The sequence below is a fragment of the Pipistrellus hanaki genome (assembly GCF_964339955.1).
Source record: "Pipistrellus hanaki genome assembly, chromosome: 8".
NCBI lineage: Eukaryota > Metazoa > Chordata > Mammalia > Chiroptera > Vespertilionidae > Pipistrellus > Pipistrellus hanaki.
In genome coordinates, this window is record NC_140510.1 from 51,431,108 (window position 1) to 51,450,495 (window position 19,388).

The 19,388-nt window shown below is 41.2% G+C and overlaps 1 protein-coding gene across 3 annotated transcripts in view; it reads right to left on the minus strand.

Moving 5' to 3' along the window:
- ZNF385B (zinc finger protein 385B) overlaps positions 1–3,112 on the minus strand; it is a 342,481-nt gene extending 339,369 nt beyond the window's left edge. For 2 of the 3 annotated variants that reach the window (XM_084892609.1, XM_084892607.1), the window contains exon 1: positions 2,862–3,104. The gene's annotated coding sequence lies outside the window, so the exon portion shown is untranslated. Of the gene's footprint in view, positions 1–2,861 lie in introns of all 3 variants that reach the window. The other variant, XM_084892614.1, reaches the window with a different exon arrangement.
- Between the last annotated feature and the right edge of the window lie 16,276 nt (positions 3,113–19,388).

Genomic DNA, 19,388 nt, shown 5'->3' on the forward strand with positions numbered 1-19,388 from the left:
TTAGAAAAACAATCTAGCACTAATAAAAGGACACCACAGAACCAAAAGCAAAAAGGAGATCATCTATAAAACAAAGGGGATCAAGAGAATTATACAGTACTAAGAAAAGTGAAAAAGAAAAGGCAGGCTAAAAAGACCACATTGAGACCCATGGGGAACAGAGACAGGAGCAGGGGAGGTGACAAAATAGACATAGTGAAATGGTGGATTTGGCGGAGGGGGGCTGTCACCATGAAGTCCTCGAAGCACATGAAAAGCAGTGGGAAAGTGGGACAAACGATCATTGTTCTTTAAATCTTTGAAGACACGGGATCTTATAGAAACAGGAGACAATCAATTTTGCCCTTTCCTTCTGTTCCAGGTGTTGGCAAAGAAGTCACACCTATGAGAAGCAAAACAATTGCTTGTATTTTTAGTATTAATTGTTGCTAAAAATCAAGCAAAAATATCTTCAAATTCAGAAACAAATCTAAAGGGTGGGAGGTGCCCAGTTCAAGGGTTTAATCAGAGAATCTCCACACAGCATTGTTCCATAGAGACATCTCCCCTTGGAGAGTTGTGTTTGTTCTGCAGGATTTTGATTTTCTGTCTAAGCCAGGTCACTAGCCTAAGAAAAAAGATTCTGAGAACACTTGATATACTTTGATAGACCCTCATATAATAGTTAAACTTCGTATAGGTTTCCTCCAACTGCTCTCAGGTCTTACTAATTGTCTATATATTTGGTGACAAGTACTAATAACAGTTCCTTCTCTGGTTTGACTGTAGAGAAGACACCACTCTTGTTTTCCCTTTCTCCTTCAGTTCAAGGATACATTGGGGGGCGGGGGGCGGGCCTCGGGAGACACACAGTGCAATATACAGATCTTATATCATAGAAATGTACACTTGAAACCTATATGATCCTGTTAAACAATATCACCCTAATACATTTAATAAAAAAAAAATTTAATTAACTAACTATGTGATGGGGAAGATGCTTAAGAGATTGAATGTGGTGGGGTTTTTAAAAAAAAGAAATTAAATAATTGAAAATTTTTAAAAAGAAGGATGCACTAAGTTCACAGTTCTATTTTTACTCTGGGAATCTGTTTATTGGTCAAGTGCGGTCAAGTTCAAATTTTTGCTCCTATAGTGGTTATTTAGTGGCAATAATCTATAAAAAGGTGATTTCTTAGGTAATGTAAAATAATAGAATGCAAACAAATTGTGTAAGGAATGATACTGAAAAGTATTTATATCACCAGGATGATCCCAGAGAGGTAGTTTTCCCTTTGTTAGGAGGATTCACCTTCTCAAAAGAATTTTACTACAAACCCAAGAGAGGTCAAGGAGAGCCACAAGAATAGCTCTTTGGTTTGTGGTTTTCGTTCCAAGCTTCCTCCAATCACTTTGGAAATGAGGATGAACGTAAATTATAAATCTACCAATATTTGACTTATGGGAATATAGAATCTGAACTACAACCCACACTTGGACCAAATAAGCATTTTCCACCTTAAAACCCTCAAGCAACAACAGAACTTGCAATGCAGTGTTTGCTGTTCTCGGGGCATTTATCTAATAGAGGGAAGGGGTGGTGCATACTCACTGCACATATGGCATCAAAATAAGATGAAAGGACCGTGAAAAGCAGTGAAACCAGGCCCAGGAAATTCTTTCAAGCCAAAACCTTGAACTTTATCTAAGATGTAGCTTATTGACTTTATGAAAAGCCTCTTTTTTTAATTTGATAAGTGCATTTCCTACTGCTTCACGCATTGTTCTGAAGCTGCCAGTGTCCAAGCTTCAGGCTGGGCTCCTTGAAGCAAATGTTTTTATTTGTTCTTTCTGAGCATCTTTTGCTACATCTTAACAAAGTTTGCATTCATTCATCCTGGTGTGGTGCTCCTGAGCAAAGCAAAACCAGAAAGACCTGCAAGCCACACCTCTGCGTGAAAACGACATTGGCTAACGCCATGAACTTGAGAGCCTTCCAAAATTCTGTTTCTTTCGTACCCAGGTGGGGGCTGAGGGCTTGGTGGCAATTTATTTTCCTTGAAGAATCCTAACACTCCCCCATCCAGGTTCACCATAGGAAACGTTTGTCCTCCGGAGCCTGGGAAAGCGTTCCGGAAAGCGTGGTCCTGCCAGCTCTCCCCACCGGCCCCCGCAAAGAACAGTGTCCAAACAGATGGTCCTCCCCTCCCCTGCTCCTCGTCCCTTCCGCAGCCCCACAGGGTGCTCCCAGTCTGCGCGGACACCTTCCCCCGGCGCCCTGCAGCCCAGACCCCGCTCAGGGATCCCAGCAAGCCGCAAACTTTGGGACCTTTTACTGTCTCTCACCCCGCACCACCCCCCCCCCCCCAACCACCACCCCACCAGTCCACCACCCCGTTTCACCTTCAACCAGCCGCAGAGCTCTCTTGGGACCCCAGGTTCTTCCACTGCTCCCTTCCTCCCACCATCCTTCCCCCCAAGACCCATTTATCCTCAGAATGAAGAGGGAGGAGATGCCAGCCCCAAACTTCCCAGCCCGGGCGGCGGGGGCACTGCGGCTCACCACGGAGGGCACTGGCCCTGCCTCCTCCCGTCTCCATCCTCCCCTCCGAGCCCGGGAGCCCGCACGGGGGATGCCTCCTCTCCTCCTCAGGCTTCCCGGACCCTCTCCCAACTCCGGGGGCTCCGGGTGCCTCACCCCCCGCAGCCCGGCCAGCGGCCGCCGGGCAGCCTCCTCCACAAGTGGGACCGCGGGCCGGAGTGGGAACTCCGCGGAGAGGGGGCTGCGCGCCATCCCCGGCGGCGCCCAGGTGCGGGGCGGGTGGGGGGCGCGGGGCGGCGGGGGGCGCGGGGCGGCGGGGGGCGCGGGCGCCCGGACTCACCTCGGAGGGGGCCGCGGGCGCGGGTCCAGGGTCGCCCCGCCGGGCGCTGAGCTCGCGCTGGCGGCTGCGGCGGTCCGCCGGGCTGCTCCGGGGCTGGGCGCTGACGCTTTCCCGCGATCTGCGGGGCCGGGGCGGTGGCGGGGGCGGCGGCGGCGACAGCAGGGGCGGCGGCACGGTCCCAACAGCCCAACTCCTGCGGGAGGCGCCGGGCAGAGGCGCCGGCCGCGGCCCCCGCGCTGAGCGCCTGCGCGCCCGGCCTCGCCCAGGTGAGGGGCGTGAGCCCGCGGCGGAGGGCGCGCCCGGGGCGGGGTGTGCGCTGCGCCCGGCCGGGGGCCCCGTGGGGCGGATGGGGGGGAGGACACCCGCCGACGCCCCTCCCGAAGCCGGCCACGGGGTGTCAGCGCGGGGCTCGGGAGGCTCCCCCGCGATGGCGAGCGAGGCGGGAGCGCTCGGGGGCCGGTGGACACTGCAGAGCCTCCCGCAGCATCGCCGCCTCCCAAGCCCGCCTTTCCCGCTGCGCGCCCCGCCGGGGTCCCCGCGGGCTCCGGCTTCCTCGGGACTCGGGGCTCAGATAAAATTCTTGGCAAAGGCGGCGGTCTCCAAGCCCGGGTGCCAGGCGGCGGCGCGGTGGGGCGGATCTTTCAAATGTTAGGCAAGTGAAACTCTCTCCTCGGAGAGCCTCAGCCCCGCTGTGTGTTTTTCCTCTTCAGCGGGCTCCGGGCTGCAGGACCGCACGGAATAGCGGAGCCGGGCAGGCCCAGGGCGCGGGAGGCATCCCCGCCTCGCCGAGGATCTGAAGGATGCATGGGTGGGGGGCTCCTGCTCTCCGGATTTCTCTTCCGCGTTTATTTAAGTTTTCCAAAAAACGAAAACGTGTCATCGGCTACCCTGATGTAGGGCATCTTCTGAACGCCGTACAAAGCACACAGCCAGGTGCTGAGTTCTGAGAGGGAGAGAGAGTGCTTGGAAAGAAAATATTTCAGGGAAGAGGAAAAATAATTTCAGAAGAGCGCTTTGCTGAGATTACTTCTTTGGCTGGAGAAGTGCAAGAGTCATAAAGGACAACAGAGAGCTGTGTTAGCAGAGATTTTTTTTTCTTTTTCTTTCTTTTTTTTTTTTTTTTTACCAGATGACTTTAAAATATTATTCTTTTGGTTTCTTCGGAGATGACTGACACTAACTCCATCAATAATTAACCCAGCAGCTGTTAATGTCTTGGCATAGTGGTCCAGAGTAAAATATCTCAGCGTCCAGCCCGAGCCAGCGCTGCTCTCCAGGGTGGGCTTGAGATCTGACAGATACACACGCACACCATCCTAGAGCTTTCTGGAAAGAGCTCGGAATGCAGGGCAGTGGCAGGCACCCGCACACCTGAGCTACACGGTGAGAAGGAGCGGTAATCTGGCCTTTTTTTTTTTTTTTTTTAATATTTTCAGAATTCTAAATATTTGCACACCCAGGTAGGCATGCTCACTCATCACTAAGGGGCAGACACTCACGGGTATGTTTAGTCTCCACACTGTACCCTGCTTGAAATTGCTGCAGGAAGCAAGCACCAAAATTAAATCATCCCCCCCAGAAGAACACGAGCGGTGATAGATGGCTTCAGTTGTCATTTATAAAATATTATAGTCTTGAGGTCTCTTGCCATCAGGAAAGGTTATTTTGAAAAGAAGTCTTTCATGAGTCCCTGAAGGTCAGTAAGGTGGGGTTCTGGCGGATGAGGACAGGCAGGAAATTCCAGAAGTGAAAGCCTTCCATGAGAAAAACACCCAGCTTCCAGCGCCCTGCACTTTGGAGTTGGGAACAGGGTGGTGGCTACTGAGCTCAGATAAGTGTTTGGTGTCTCCAGATAACCCAGACCCAGAGTACCTGAGAGGGGCCCTTAAAGCATCAAGTCAACACCTTGGATGGCGCTTGGAGGCAAATGAGTAACCTCTGCAGAGTGGAGCACCTCTGAGAAGTGTTCCCGTGGCTTGCACAATTTAGCAGCGTGTGCATTTTTCAATGTCCTGCAAAGTACAACTGGATCCCTCTCTCCTTCCTGTCTATTTTTAATCACCTATGGGCAGAGAATAGTTGGAGGGCTGCTTTTCTTAACAACAGCTGAAAGAAGCATTAAATACATGCAGACCACACCCAATGTCCCCTCTGTGACATGCTAAGAACTGTGCCTCATGTCCTCGGCCAAGGCCAGATTGCTAGAAAGGCCTCTAGAAGCCCAAGCTCAGAAGCAGTCTCGGTGCCTCCTTTCTAAATGCACTTCAACATGGATTCAACATTAAACTAAACAACACAAGATTTGCCAAAACTGGTTTGGCTCAGTGGATAGAGCGTTGGCCTTCGGACTGAAGAGTCCTGGGTTTGATTCCAGTCAAGGGCATGTACCTTGGTTGCGGGCACATCCCCGGTAGGGGGTGGAAGAGGCAGCTGATCAATGTTTCTAACTCTTTATCCCTCTCCCTTCCTCTCTGTAAAAAAATAAAATATATTTTAAAAAAAACAACAACACAAGATTCAAATATATAGAAAAAAAAACAGCTTCTCTTTAGGGCACATGTGTCAAACACACGGCCTGCGGGCCAAATCCAGCCCGCCAGGCCTTGCAATGTGGCCCGCACCGCGCTGTCATCACTGCACTCCGCTGTCAGTTTATGACATTGTCAGTTTATGACTGTTCAGTAAACCATTCGGCCCGCGATTTAGGCTGGATTTTAGATTTTGGCCCCTTCTCTGATTGAGTTCGACACCCCTACTTTAGGGTTTCTGATTGCAAATGTGTGCCTGTTGGATAACTTGGCATTGCCTGTGTCTTTCCAGTGCTACCTAATGTCGGGGATTCTCAAGCCCTCCCACCGCCATCTTCCTGGAGCCATTATTGCTCATTCCTGGCAATAACAGAGTAAATCAACTCAGAACTGTTAGCCTTAAGTGAGGAGCTTTGGGAGGGCTGTCAGGTTACCAACCCAGAGGTCCCCGAAACATGGAGGAGGGACACAGCAGACAGGGATCCCTTTAAGCCTTTTCCTACTGTTTGTGTTTCCTACTGTTTGTGTGGGGTGCATTGGTTCCTAAACATTGATTATCATCGACGGACAAACTGCTTTTAACTGCGTCCATACATTCAACAGCGTCAACAAATTTGGAGACTTGCTAAGTCAGTTTTACTCAATAAGAAACCGGTAAGAGCTTACACGGTAAGATGCTATGAACAAGGCATTAAAGACTTTTAGATTGCTCTGCAGACATCAGCAACACTTGGGCAGCAAGGCCAGAGGCTGTATTTTCAAAACAAAAAACACTCTTAACATGGAAGAAAACTAGGAACTAGGAATAGAAGTTCCAATTTCAGCTGTCAATTCTAAGCGTAGAGACCTCAATTTTTTTTTTTTCATTTATAAGACAGGACTAATTCTATCAGCATTGTCTCAATGTGTTATAGTCATAGTCAAAAGACATATGGCATGTGAAACATTTTGGAAACCAGGTATATAGGAATATCGGTACCATTGGTTGATAATTGTCCTGCTCATATTTGGCTTTTTTCCATTGCTTTTGAGATATCTTACAAACTTTTCCTCAATGTCTTACAGCTCGTCTTCAGTTCTCTAATAATTTCTACTACAAATCTTTCCTGATCACTACTGTCGGATGGCTCCAGCATCATGCAATGGGGAAAACATGAGTTCTAGCTAGATGAGCAGGACTGAGCTCTGACTTAGTATTTGCTCACTTGCTGCTGAATGATATCCTTCATTCCCTCTGAACTTCAGTTTCCTCATCTGTAATGTGGGAAATAAGCATCCCATCTCTACAGGGTTAACACAGGACCACAGCAAAGGGGAAAATATTTTGCAAACAGAGAAAGATCTAACAAGTAATTTAACAATCACTTGGGAAGTAAATAGGAGGTCTAGCTCAATATTGGGCAATAAGGTCTAAAGTGTCTTAGACATACAAAAATATTTATATATGGACATTTCACAGGGACTTAGAACTAGATGGAAGATAACATAAGATTTTTTTTTAATAGGCTACTAAATTATATTTGTTTAAAAGGGGGCATGAATATTACAAATATCAGAAAATCTATTTTAACTTTCACATACTATGAGAATTAATGAATCACGTGTTCTAGTGATATTTATTCTTAAAAGCCCCAATTCGGGTTCAGCTAAAATTTTTATATTTGCTCAAAACCACTGATATTATTGTAAGGATGTCTGCCCGCTGAAGATGGGTAGCAATGAGTTGGAACACAATGTCGAGGGGTTTTTTCAGATCAGTTAATTTTCATTATTATTTTCTCATAAGTGTGATGAGAAAATAATGAGATAGATCTTCAAAGCTAATGAGTTGGTTTTATGCAGAAATCTCACCTAGAATTTGACCCAGACATTTATGTCTAAAAAAAATCAATATGAAAAAGTATAGGAAGTTTTAAATGGCAATCTTAAGGTTATTTCTGAGTTATCAATTAGTGTTCTACCTCTGTCTCACTTTTAAACCTAACTCTGTTATCTTTTAAGTATTTGCCTTTGGAAGAAGGGATCCAAACCACATTGCTAAATGACAGGCTTACTTGAGAAGCTAGGCTAATCTTTCTTCTCCCTGTCTTAGGGGATTGTTTTTTATGTGAATCACTAGTGTTCTGTGAAAAAGAATTGTCCTCTTGGCCTACACTTTTTTTTTTTTTTAACTGAAGATTGAATTTCCTTTTATCTTCCTGTCTAATTTGAATAATCTTAGCAGAGAAGGACCATGTATGTGTCTCACTGGTATGTGTCTTCCCTTTTTGTAATGAGCACATTATGGTTTCTTGGTTTTCAAACTAATTATTTAGGCATTTTTCCCAAGTGGGGCCAAGATCTGTTTGTTTTCACCTTTCCTCAAAATTTTATTTTCTTGAGATCTAGTGGAATGCGTGCTTTGTGGTGACATTGTGCCCCCTTTCCAAGGCAATAATATTCTATGTGTCCAGAGGTGATTAATAATGTAAAAGCATTCCTTCTAGGACCTAACTACGGCTTTGCAGTAATAACAGTGTTCTCTTCTTATGCTTCTTTTTTTTTTTGAAACTTAATCCAGCACTGCCTTGGGCCCAAGATGAGGGTTGGACTGACTTCACAATACCTCCAAATCCTTTCCTGATTAGATTGCAAGGTGATTACCCTGGTTAGCACATATTCCGGTCAGGCGCTTTGCTCTGAGATAGATATAAAATAATTAATCTTCTTTGAACTACATTTGCCATTTTTGCTTCCTCCCACATTTTGTAAATCTGAAGGTGTGGCAACACTCCTTTCGAAAACAGGGTCCTACTGTTCGCATTTAACTCACAACTGCCTGGTAACTGGCAAAGCTTCGAATGACTAAAACCTTTTAATTTAAAGCTGTATTTTGAAAAATAGTTTTACATTTTTACCTATGTCATCATTTTAGATAAATTACTAATGTGGAACTTAGTGTGCTAAATCACTTTCAAAAACTTCCAGTGTCTGAGTAGCCAACACTTAGCCCTTATTGAAGAAAACTATGTTCCACATACTCTACTCAAGCATGTCCAACTCCACAGCACCTTGTCTCATTTTATTGTTAGGAATCCATGAGGGAGAAAATGTTAATACCATTTTACAGATGGGGATATGCCCAGGGTCACACACTGGCAGAGCTAACCTTCTAACTTAAGCTCTTCTTATGCTGCTTCTTAAGGTTAATCAAGAGGAATGATTAGGCCAGTTCTCAGATTCCTAATGTCTCAACCCTTTAATACAGTTTCTCATGTTGTGGTGACCCCAACCATAAAATTATTTTCATTGCTAATTCATAACTGTAATTTTGCTATTGTTGTGAACCGTAATGTAAATATCTGTGTTTTCTGATGGTCTTAGGTGACCCTCCTAACAGTTCTCGACCAGCCACTATGCCGCACACTGACCACCAAGGGGCAGACGCTCAACACAGGAGCTCTCACAGCCAACCTCCCGCAGCCTTCCCCCAAGCCGGCAGGCTCTGATCAGGACTGAGAAAGATGGCCCTGATCTCCAGCCAGGCCAGTGGACCCCACCTGTGCACGAATTTGTGCACCGGGCCTCTAGTTAGTAAATAAAGGCATATTCTAGTGGATAGATTGCCATTATTGTAACTCAGGTGGGTTTTCTGAAAAAGTCCCATGAAGGAGATGAGCCCAGCTGAATGGCAATGGAGAGCAGAGATGGCATGAGCTATAGTGTAGGATTATGAAAAGACCTAGAGACTGGGGGATAAAGACTTAAATTATAATCCCAGCTACTTGGAAAGCAAATTTGGGCAGTGGAATTAAATTCCCTAAGCTGTCTGTTCAGCTTTGGCACTATCATGTCACTTTCCAGTGGCCTCAATGAGCCTCTGTTAGCTCTTCACTTTTTAACACGTCCTTGCTTACAGTTATTCCACACTTATAAGTGAAGAGTTCTTACTTTAGACACAAACATCTAAACTTCCAAAACAGATCAACTACATAGGTAGGTTACTCAATTATTTAAAATTAGTTTGCTAAAAAATGGGATTCTTCAAAAAGTCTGCTTTTGTCTCTAATTGGATAATGAGCAATGTCTGGGGACAATGTGGTTATGTTGTAGGCATCTTGTATACAGAGGGCAGGGATGCTGCTAAGCAACTACAATACACAGGCCATCTCCCCACAACTAAGAACTATCCAAAAATACCCAAGGTTGAGAAATTAATTTGAAAGACAATTTTGTGTGGACAAAAAACAAAACAAAACAAAACAAAAAAAAACAGGTATATATCATATTCATGCTCACTAAAAATTAAAAACATTTAAAACAGCATAACATCAAATTAGCAGACTTTAAAAAGTTATAAAAAAATAAAACAATGAGGCAAAGGTATGGTGAAATAGATAACTTATTCATTGGTGCAATTTTTCTATAAACAGTATTTTGCCATATTTATCAAACTCTTAAAATGTTTATTCTTATTGACTCAGTAATTTCAATCTAGGGTCTATATTTTATTAATATAGTGTTAAATGTAGAGGAAAATGGGCCACAAATATGTTTATTGTAGCTCTGCTAATGATAAGAAAATCTGAAGGCAATCTAAGGGAAATAGATAAATACATCCCATTAAAAGGATATTATGTAGCTATTTTTAATTATATTTGTTAGAACTTTATAGTGACATGGAAAATTATTGATTGCAATGTAAAGAGGAAAGGAGAAAATAACTATAATATAGCATGATCACTACTAAGCAAAATAAATCAATGCATGAAAGATTGAAGGAAATGAAAAACCCATCCATATAAATTGATTTACAAAAGTTTTGATTGGCACAATGTTTTAAATACACTATAAAAGCCACGTAGCATATATTTGGATAGATCTTCCTAGTTGCATTTTGTGATATACACCACCTGATGTTTCTTTCACATGCGTATGTTATGTGTTCTTGATTTTAAAGCTTGAGAAGAGAGTTTGCTTCCCATTTTCTTCCTCACACTAAGGACGCAGTTATACGTTATGTGAGACTATTAACAATCGGCATGCTCTCATGCACTATTGATGGGACTGTAAATTGATATAACCTCTCAGGACGTTACCTTATTAGTGTGCATATCCTTCAACACAGCAATCCCCCATTATCCAAGAGACACACTAACACATCTAAGCAAAGCATAATGTACAAAGATGTTCATGACATGTTTTTTGAGTAAGAAAAACATTGGAAGCCAACTAAGTGCCCAACTACAGAGGAATGGTAAAATAAATTGTGCTATTATATGTTAACTAAACATTTTATAAGCATAATGCATTCATATATTAACTTTTGTTATAGAAGTAACGAATGCCTTTCAAAGAAGCAGTTAGCAGAGAATGAAGTAATACAGACTCAGTTTTAGCATTGTGCAGATAGTTAAAAAAAAAAAAAAAAAACATCTGCTGAATTATCAGGGCTTTTAAAACCTAAAAATCAGCTGTGCTTACCTATGTATTTATTTTGCTTTAGAAAAAGTAATAAATATTAAGTACAACTTGGATAAGGAATGAAGAGGCATAGTCTATCTAGGTTAGCATTAGGATTCCACTCAAGCTTATCCTGAAATTCATTAAATTACACTTCATTTGTTTTAATCCCAACTAATCATTGTATTTCCTGTCCTATATGAGCTCCCTAATCCTGGGAACGTACACTTCTCAAGAAAACCCTGTCATCTCTAGATATTTCTTTTTTATAGTAATTCCAGGTTTACATTTTTATTTTCCTCATTTGTATTTCAAAATCTTATTTCTTCGAAGCAGTTTTTAAGTTGCATACAAGGCTCTCTGCTTATCCTCTTCCACTGAAAGGGAGAACAAACCTGAGTTTGGGATGTCCGAGGTAAAATCTGGCAAGGCACCAGCATACCTTTCTTGGCCTGAACATGCTCCAATAATAACAACTAAAGATTTGTCTGCGAAGCCCTCCCTCTCCACTCTTCCTAACCTGTAATTCACACTCAGTCTTCCTTTTCATCACTCCTGATATGCTGATATCCCTACACCAGGTCCTTTTCAGCTATCCATTTCTGATCTCATATTAACTTCTCGTGGACCATTCAACCATCTCAAAACCCCCAACCCCTCTTATCCAGCAGGAAAAGCTTAACTCTTGCATTCCTGGAAGGTAGGAACCATCAACCTTGAGCATCATCAGCTTTCTTCCTCACCACAAGGAACATCTCAGAATTTTCTAACTTTATCTCTCTAAGGTGAGGTTGCCTTCATGTATAGTTACTTGATGCTCATTTCCTTTGTTGCTCTCAATATAGACCTCCTTGTTACCCTTTAAACAAACAAACAAAAAAAGAATATTTTATTGATTGTTAGAGAGAAAGAGAGAGAGAGAGAGAGAGAGAGAGAGAGAGAGAGAGAGAGAGAGAGAGAAACATCCATGTGAGAGAGCAACATCCATCAGCTGCCTCCTGCACACCTCCTACTGGGAATTAGTCTACAACCCAAAGACGCCCTGACCTGGAATCAACCAGCAATCTTTTGATGTAGGGGACAATGCCCAACTAACTAAGCCACACTGCCAAGGTCCTCCTCTATATTCTTGATCTCATTTCTTCTTGCCTCTCTCTGTCATTCAAGATAATAACTGCACCTCTGAAATACCTTCAATGCCTCCTGTTTTACCCACTCTGCTTTCTTAAAATTAATATACTCAGGAGTCTCCTGTTTTCAAAGTAAGAAAAAAATAAAACACCCCTTTGCTTTCATTTAAAGCTGTTGTCCTCTTTCATTCACTCCTTTGTCATCAACATTTATCTAATTACTAGAGGCCCCATGCATGAAATTCGAGCAAGGGGCTTGGCTCTTTCCTCAGTCCTCAAAGCCCAGCTTCATCCAGAAGGTCGTCCAGAAGGTCATCCAGCTGTCCAGACTAATTAGCATATTATGCTTTTATTATTATAGATTTTAACATGAAACCATCCCATGTAGCTCTGCAGCAGAGCTAGAGGCATAAAATAAATGAGATACAATCTCTGATTTAAAAGCATATCTATTTGGGGGCAGCAAAGACACAACAAACTTGCTGCTTGCAGTTTCTCACCTTCTTCTGAATCAGATCCATCATCTCAGTCAAATTTCCAATTCCAATAAAATCAATGATCTTTTGATACCTAGGTCTAAAGGCTTCTTAGTTCTCTCTCTCTCTCTCTCTCTCTCTCTCTCTCTCTCTCTCTCTCTCTCGCTTTATTTCTATTGTTGACACTATTACAAATGTCTCCATTCCCCTCTTCTTTGCCCATCTCCACCCATTTCCGTCCCCTTCCCTCTGGCCATCACCACACCATTGTCTGTGTCTACGGGTCATGCATATTTATTCTTTGGCTAATACCTTCACCTTCTTTCATTCAGTTCTCTTCTTCTTCTTCTTCTTTTTTTAAAATATATTTTATTGATTTTTTACAGAGGGGAAGGGAGAGAGGGAGAGAGATAGAGAGCTAGAAACGTCGATGAGAGAGAAACATCGACCAGCTGCCTCTTGCATACCCCCACAGGGGATGTGCCCACAACCAACGTACATGCCCTTGACCAGAATCGAGCCCAGGACCTTTCAGTCCGCAGACCGACGCTCTACCGCTGAGCCAAACCGGTTTCGGCTAGTTCTCTTCTTTTTTGACCTCGCTCATTTTAGAGGATATTTATAATTCCCAAAGTATTTTCATGTGTATGCTCAAAGTTAATTGTCACAACAACCTTGTAAAGAATGGGGGGAGGGGGGTAATGGGGGAATAAGGACACATATGTAATACCTTAATCAATAAAGAAAATTAAAAAAAGAATTTTAGTCTTAGCAATACAAAAAAAAAAAAAGATTTACCACCACAACTCCAACTGCCCAATCTCATGGATCAGCTCAGCCTCAGAAACAGTAAGTTATTTACCTGAGGTTACCCAGAAAGTACATGCCATAGCCTGGAGTTGATTTCATATGTATGCCTTCCACTGCTGACTAAATGAATGAATGGATGTATCTATATTAATCAACTGCATACATACAGAATGCAAAATGCTTGAAAATATTTGCCCTGGTTGTGTGGCTCAGTTGATTGGATCATTTGTCCTATACACTACAAAGGTTTTGGGTTCAACTCCCAGTCAGAGTACATGCCTACGTTTGAGATTCAATTCCTGGATGGAGTACATATGGGAGGCAACCAGTTGATGTTTGGTTGATGTTTCTCTCTCTTTTAATCTCTCTGTCTGTCTCTCTTCCCTCTTCCCCATCCTTTCCTCTCTCTCTAAAGATCAATGGAAATATATCCTCAGATGAGGTTTTAAATTTTTACAAATTGTTTGAAAACATTTTTCTCACCTAATCTGACAACACTTCTTGCAGCACTAGGCATAGAGTTAGTACCCAATAATTGTTGCTATCTAGGTTTCAATACAAAATGCATGCCTACGTTAAGTACCTGGATGGGGAAGATGGGACTTAGTTGTACCAAAAAGCTGTCCTTAGGATTTCTGTCACAAAAGTAGTTTATGCAGGCATACCTTGGAGATATTGCAGGTTTGGTTCCAGACCATGGTAAAGTGAGTATGGTAATAAAGTGAGTTGTAATCTTTTTGCTAGTGGAGTGTCTTGCCTTCAAGTTGTGAAAAAACGCAAAGCCTGTGAAGCGCAATAAAATGAAGTATGCCTGTATGTGAACCAGCTTGAAAATTAGGATCTTTTGGTGCCTGCATAATGATTAGCCTCAAAGAGAAGAGCAGATGAACTCTCCTTTTATCAGATTGCATTACTAGGAAGTAATGTCTTAGTGACCTTACAATTAGCAAATAATCACATTTATTCAGGTATTTTTTTTTTAGTAATCAAAGAAACTGGAGCATCTTAATTGCCCAAACTAAATTCTCAACCTATATAACCTTTCATTAATAGAGTAATGAAAGGTTATATAGGTTTTGCTAGACTCTAATCATCCTGAAATTCTTACTATCCTGGTATCATCTAAAAAAAAAATGTCTAAATCAATGCTTTATCTCTTTCTTACTTTCTCATAAAAAAAATCATGAACACCAACCATCTAAAATCGCAGCCTCCTCTAATTTGTTTGTAGATAACTTGTGATCTTAATTGCCTGCATCTGTTGTCCCTGGTAAATTATTGTCTGATAAAGGTAGATCTCCACTTGCTTTTTCCAAAGTAAAAGATATAAACACATCTGGGTTTTTATCTTCTAAACAATGTCTTGCTTATAGTCCTAATTAGTCCAGCCATTGGCTTTTATTGTTTGCCATCTGATTAGAATATTTTACTGCCATTTTTTTTTTTTATAAAACTTGCTGCTTATTGTTTTTCTCTACTCCAATATGTAATATTTTCTCAATTTGGCTTGTTTACATTGCTTTCCTCCTCCTTCACAATTTCTTTGTAAACAGATATTTTTAAATCTCTTCCATATGTCTCTATAACTGGCTTAAGATCACTGTTAGGCATTTATTTGTGTGAACTGCTGTCTTTTCCTTTCTTTATTATTTCCTTGGATAAAACCTTCATTGTGTCCTATTAGTTGAAGGGCTTATGATTAAATTGAGTAAAATCTTTGTTTGCAATTGATCAGTCACTTTCTGGGTACCCCTTTGCATGCACAACACTGTGCTAAATCTTGGGATTGAAAACCCAGGCAGAAGGAAGACCATGAAAATAGAGTGGAATACAAATGTTCTAAATTCAGTGAAAATTAAAGTGTTGGTTGGGTATAGGGTAGATAGGATATCTAAAAAAAAAAAAAAAATCAGAATACAAAAGCGAAATATGTAATAAGAGGAACCAACTATACATGAGTCTCTATGAATATTGAGGAAATATGCAATGATAGGATGAATCATCAATGAAGGTACTTGTTAGTGATGGACTTTGCTCAGGGAAGTGTTTAGGGTGTTAGTGGTCCAGCTGGTGATGGCTGTATTCCAGCTGGAGGAAATGGCACAGAGGTAGAAATGAACAACTCATTCAATGTCTAATTTGTTGTTGGGTGGATAAAGGGATCAGAGTCAATAGAAAATGAAAGAGCAGGGGCAAGTTGGTAAGAATAGAAGAGAGGTGTGGATCATTTTAAACTTGTGGAAATTCTTCACATAATTTTGAATCTGATCTTTCTTAGTTCTGGTTAGCAAATATGTCCCACCCCTACTCCCCGTTTTTTTTTAACTAGTCTCCTATTGCTTTTTAAAGATTTCTTGAGGAGCACAAGTTCTTAATTTTAGAGTAGTCAAATTTATCAATCTTCTCCTTATGATTAGCACTTCTGTACTTGTTTAAGAAATGCTTCTCTCCTTTGAGGTTAGAAAGATATGCATCTATATTTTCTTCTGAACATTTCCAAGTTTAGCTTTTGACATTTAGGGTTGTAATCCATCTGTAGTCAGTGTTAGTGATCCACATATTTTCCTAGCTCAGTTGGTTCAATTGCCTTTCCTTTCCCCTTACTATAATCTCTTACATATACTAAAAGTTGCACATGTCTGTTTCAGGTCCTCTGGCCAATTAAATAGTTATGTCCCCGACTACCAATTATTTTAAATATTGCCCTATGTATAATAATTTTATAATATATTGTCATATTTGGTAAAATAGTAAATCTATCAACCAATTTGGATATGATAGCTCAGGAGGTAGATAGATAGAATAATGAATCTCAAATGGGCCAAGGATGATAATTTTCATGAATGCAGAATTATGATTAATCTAATTCCATGCCCAGAAGGTCCAAAGTTTGCTGTAAATGGGAAGTAAATGAGGGTGCTCCTGAGTGCATTTTTGTAAGAATTTTTTTTAAAAAAAATTCAAGTCATATTTTAGATTATATAATGAATGCAAGAATATAATAAACAAGGTATTTGTACCCGCCAACTCAAAATCAGACAATTTAACTATTAATTTGAATAAATCACATTACAGAGAAAAAGCTGCTACCTGCCTTCTAGCTGATATTTCCTGAGGATATACACTGTGTGCACTCTGACCCTGAACTAATAACCAAACTGCATTCCTTCTGCATTTCCATGCAATTGTGTTAACAGTCAGCAGCAATTATCAGCCATCCAGAGGAAAGACACACTGTGCTGGATACCAGGAAGAGCTGTGAAAGGAGATTCATGAGTCAAGCAGCCATGGCCCCTGTTGTTCCAGTTTTCATTCAAGCTGAGAATACAAAATTAACCTAAGAGAAAATGTCAGGACACTTAGAATAATAAGTGCAAATTAGCTGCGTGCAAACTGTGTGCACTGGTGTCGGGAGAATGGAGGCAAAGCAGTAGGTGCCCCTTTGGAAGGTGGGAGCAGAGCTTCTCCTACTGAAGAAGGATACACTGGGACTTCTTATTGTTTTTTGCTCTGTGCTCAGGGACCATTGGCAAGTTATAACAAACACTTATTTAAATAGAAAAAAAAATGTATTCTCTATAACGTATGTCTTATAGGTAATATATAGCTTCAGTTTTACCTGTAATTTATAAATAGATTTGTGATAGATGTATTTATCTATATATAAGCAGAAGAGAATGGTTCATAAGTAAAAAAATGAATGCATGCATGCTATTAATAAAAATAGGAAATAAGTGTACATTTATTAAACTTTTAATTTCATTTATTTTATATGTACAGTTGAGTGTTGGGCCTTAATATAAACAATATTCCTGTAGGGAGATCCAACGTGTTTGAAAGCCACTGCTCTTATGCCACATTAAACTCAGCAACAAAAGGATCTGTGCAGCCAGCTGAAAAGGCAGGAACAACCACCCTTTCTGTTCTGGAAACACAGTGATAACTTCTCAAGGCCAAGTTCTAGTCACTCATTGATAGGCTCAGACTTTGTTGCCTCTTTTCAGACTTACAGCCAGGCAGCAATCTTTCAATCTTTGCTTGAAAGAACTCGCCCCATTTCTTATAAGTACTTGCTAGGCTGGGAATTCTGGTGGTAGCTTCCAGATATTTATGGCTCTGCCATCAGTTTAGAAGTTGTCCCATCTTTCAAGTTTTCATTCTGCTTACTCAACCTAGAACATCCCTCTTCAGCAAAGAAGTGCAGATCCTGTTGCTCCTGCCTGTTATATCATTCCCATGCTAGCAGAGCCATGTAGACATGAGAGAATATCATACTGTAATCTCTAAAGAGCCTATGATTATAAATAAATAAATAAATAAATAAATAAACAAACAAACAAATAAATAAATAAATAAATAAATTTAAATGCTCTGGACAGTTTTGCTCAGTGGATAAAGCACTGGCCCACAGACTGCAGAATCCCTGGTTTGATTCTTGGTCATGGGCACATACCTCAGCTGCAAGCTTGACCCCAGGCCCTTGTAGGGGCTCATGTGGTAGGCAACCAAGCTATGTGTTTCTCTCATATCAATGTTTCTCTCTGTGTGTCTCTCCCTCTCACATTCACTCTGTCTAGAAATCAATGGGAAAATATCCTTGGCCGAAGATTAACAACAAAAATTAAATTAATTTAAAAGTGTATGGTTTATTTATATGTTATGTAGAATTAGTTTATAGTCACGTAATGTTAGTGCATAGGCCATCATGCTATCCTCCACAAGTAGAGCTAGGTAATTATTCTGTAACAACTGTCTTGCATCATTCTTTTCTAGATAAGCTCTGTAAATTTTTGAAAGAAAAATAACATTTGAGCTAATAAAATTGAAATTATCAGCATTTTTCTTGTAATGCTCTGTTGTCAAAAGTTCTTAAAACAATGAAAAATACATCTGTGAAGAAACAGGATAAATGGACTCTATCTGTGGAGACCAGTTGTGTTAGCTTTTTATTTTGTTTTATCTTTTTAGTATCTTTATTTTAGTGAGAGAAAAACAAGACAATCCAAGAACCAAGATAAGGTCAGCTTTTCAGATCAGACCTGAATACATCAAATGAGCACATGGTCAGCAGGTGTCTGCCAAATTAAGAATAACCCAGAAAAGAATCAAAGAGAACACCGAGCCAACAAAATGCACTAGGCCAATAGGTTAGAGACTAAATGCCTAATTTTTACTGTTTTCAAGTATCTCCTAACTTCAGTGAGAATTCTTTGTGCCACGGGAGTTCATGTGCTCTCCTGAGAGCAGAGAAACCGCACCTGTAGGTGACAGGCAGAACATGAAGCTGCAATTATGTCAATTATCTGTTACAGGGAAGAGTGCCAAAGGTAAGTAGTACATGGGATCCTTTCTCTCTCTCTCTTTTTTTTTTCCTAAATATAATTTTTATTGATTTCAGAGAGAGAGAGAGAGAGAGAGAGAGAGAGAGAGAGAGAGAGAGAGAAAGATAGAAACATCAATGATGAGAGAATCATTGATCAGCTGCCTCCTCCACGCTCCAAAATGGGGATCAAGCCTACAAGCCAGGCATATGCCCTGACCAGAAATCAAACCGTGACCTCCTGGTTCATAGGTTGACGCTCAACAACTGAGCCATGCCAGCTGAGCAGGGATCATGTCTTTTAAATAACGCTAATAAAGCTGAGTAACGAGAATGTGCTTTTAAAGTGTATAATTGATTTTTTCATAGAAAGAGAGATGGAACATCAGGGGGCTTTAAAAATGACATTAAATTTCTTTTGACTGAGACAAATGGATCCAATCCACTGAAAGGTACATTTCTGAGGTGCAAACAGGGACATCTTCCTAAGCATACATTCTACCCATACAAGAGTAGAATCCTGTTCTTTCCTTTGGGGAGTAAAACTTAGGAACATTTATCACCGAAGGCATTTCATAATTCTTTTTTATTGTTTTCCATGCTCATCAGACATTTCCTCATACTGTGCTTCTCAGAGACAGCGGCCCATGGAAACGCTCCAGGTTGCCCTTGGGATCCCCTCGACATACTAATATTTACAACGATAGCGACACTGTTATTTCTGGAATAAATGTAACTTGTTGGTGATTTCCCAAAGGACATAGTCTCAGAGCCTTTTATCCTATGAAGATACACTAGGGACCACTCTGACTTTGAGAAGT